Source organism: Condylura cristata, unplaced genomic scaffold, assembly GCF_000260355.1.
Source record: "Condylura cristata isolate star-nosed mole 26May11 unplaced genomic scaffold, ConCri1.0 scaffold00007, whole genome shotgun sequence".
NCBI lineage: Eukaryota > Metazoa > Chordata > Mammalia > Eulipotyphla > Talpidae > Condylura > Condylura cristata.
In genome coordinates, this window is record NW_004567108.1 from 904,423 (window position 1) to 907,139 (window position 2,717).

A 2,717-nucleotide genomic window follows, 5' to 3' on the forward strand; every position below is an offset into this window, starting at 1 on the left:
ACCCGGAGCTTAAGAGCTTTGCCGCTTTCATGTTCTTGACCTTTGAAGGGAGGCATCGCCCGCAGGCCCTGACGCGGCGGCCGGGGGGGCGTGTGCCGCTCCCGCGCCCAGACGGGAACCTCACTGAGCTGCCACCTTCTCCTCGACTCCTCTGAAGACTCATTTGCTGAAAGAACGTCCCGCGCTGCGGCGGGCCGGCCTGCCCGTGTCTGCCGGCCTTGGCCGTCGCCACAAGCCCCACGGCCGGCAGCGGCCAGGGGCTAGAGCCCCCGAGGGGCGGCCGGTCTGGCGGCGGGGGCCTCGTGTCACGCACACGAGGTGTGGGGCTCCTGGCCAGCGGGAGCGCACCTTCACACTGGGCAGAGCAGAGGCGCCTGGGCGCTGCCGCCAGTGCAGGTGGGCACCGGCCTCGCTCCTGAAGGCCTCGGTCAGAGATTTCCTGAACGAAGGGCCGTGCAGAGAGCGCTGGGAAGGGCGTGAGCGTGCAAAGCCCCTCGCAGGCGGCATCTGCCCTCGGGCGCCAAGCTCGTACCTGCGCTGCTGCGCACCGGAGGGCGGGTGGGGACGTCCAACAAAACTGGGTGTGGGCAGACAGAGCCCCGGGCTGGGCCCCGCCGGCGCTGGCCCTCCACAGGCTGACAGGCGGCGCGGGCGTTCGCTGGCTTTTAAATCAGTTATTTTCCCTCATGGGGCTCTAGAAATAGTTTATGGAAAACGGCGTCTTTGAACAAAAAAAAAAGAAGAAGAACCGAATAGATAAATCAATTGATTGGTCACCTCCTTGCTATAATAAAGTCCACGTAAATGTATAAAAATGGATTGAAAGCATTTCCATCGTGGATGTTTGTCTTAAAAATGAACAATCCCGCCCAGCTCTGTGTACTAACCGTGCTGCTGGGCATCCTCCGGCCAGACCCGCTGGACAGAGCCGGTGCCGAGGCCCCGGGCTTCCGTCTGGGGGTGTGCGGGCCGGGTGTGCTCTCCTCTGCCTCCAGGCCCCCCTCCCCCCAGCAGGGGTCCCCTCATGCCCCACCCAGGGGCCCATCTTCTCCACAGGTTCTCAGCCACTACAGCAGCAGTCAGTGCACCTGGGAGCAGCTCCGGGGGGCTGCGGGGACTCTGTGCCCACGTTTCTCCTGGCTCCCCCTTTACCTGGGGCAGCCAAGCACTCTGACCTCATTCGCTCTTACACTCTGGGTGAGAGATACGAGCTTTCTCCTCCTGTGCAGAAATGAAGGCTCAGACGGGTCTCCCCAGGGAGGGGCCCTCACCCCTCGCCCCTCGCCCCTGCGGCCCTGGCCCCGCCCCCAGCTACTGCTCAGGGCGGAAGCAGCCCGAGGCCTCTGCTAAAACCCGCCACCGGAACCGCCTGGGCAGAGGCCCGTGGGGGTGCAGAGGGCTAAATATAATATGTCAGACACATGACCCAAGTATGAATGGGGAGCAGGAAAGTAAGATTTAACTTGAAAAGGAAATTTTAAATCTTGCTATATTATTATCTACTTTAGTACTCTTCAGAACGACGCCGGCACATCCCTGAGAAGCCGGTCCACATTACTGCAAATTCCACTCAGATCATGACCGGGATTAGCCACTCGCAGCCCGCGCCCCTCCCGCGAGGCGGCGGGGCATTTGCGCGGCCTCATTTCCACTAATCTGGGGCTGCCGAGCGATCTTTGATCACACCAAGTATTACAGATGGAAAAGTGCTCCTTTCAAATCCCCAACGTGTTTCCAACTGTCAATAAAATCCTTTTTAAGTGTCAAAAGCAATCGCTCTGGTTTACTGCGGGGCGGCCGGCCACGGGCACACGCCCTGCTTCTGCAGAAACCGCCGCGTGGCGGGGCTGAGGCTGTCCGCGGGGCGCCGGGAGGCGGCCGCCCAGCTCAGGAATCCACCCGGGATGGCGGCTTAGCTGACCGCAGCGCGAGGGCAGCGTCTGGCCGGAAAACCCTTCTGGGGAGGCGGCCGAGCGCCCCGCGCCCCTCGAAGTGGACAAACAGATGGCACAGGCGCGGTCCGGCCGGGGGCTGAAATGCACCGGAAAACGGGGCGTCCCTTCGAAGGGGCGGCCCAGCTCACACGTGAAAGCCGGGGACAAAGGCTGTCGTCCATTAAAAATTCGCCTCAATGACATTGGGTCCTGCCCCATAAATGATACAGGTCGTGGCTTGCTGTCATCGATGTAATAAAGTAGCTGGGTGAAGAGCCGCCGTTCCCTAAATGAAATGAAAGAGGCCGCCCTGCCCGCGAGGGGCGGCGGGGCACCGGCCAGCGCGGCCGAGCCCCAACGCGGCGCGGCGGCTGAGGCCTGGCGGCATTCTCCTTCCAGAATGTGCGTGTCTAATCAGCTCCCAACAAGCGAGGGGCAGGCTTCGGCCAAAGGAAGAAATGGCGATAAACCGGCCCGGGCGATTAATTCCCCGCACCCCCGGCACGCGGAGACAGAGGCCGGCCCTCCGCGGGCCCTCGGAGATGCTCCTGCTAACGTATGTGCATATTTTTCATGGCCGCTGATATTTGAATAGCAGCCGGCTCCTGTGCAGGACATGAAACACTTCAAGCTGCATAATGCCGCCTAAATTACCGGGTCTCCAGCCGCCCGGGGCAGCCGGAGACATGATAATGAGTGTGCTTAAGTGGCCGCACAAGCCTCCCTCCCCGGCCCGGCGCCGGCGACGCGGGCTGCCCCCCTTCCCGGCGAGAGGCGGGCGCA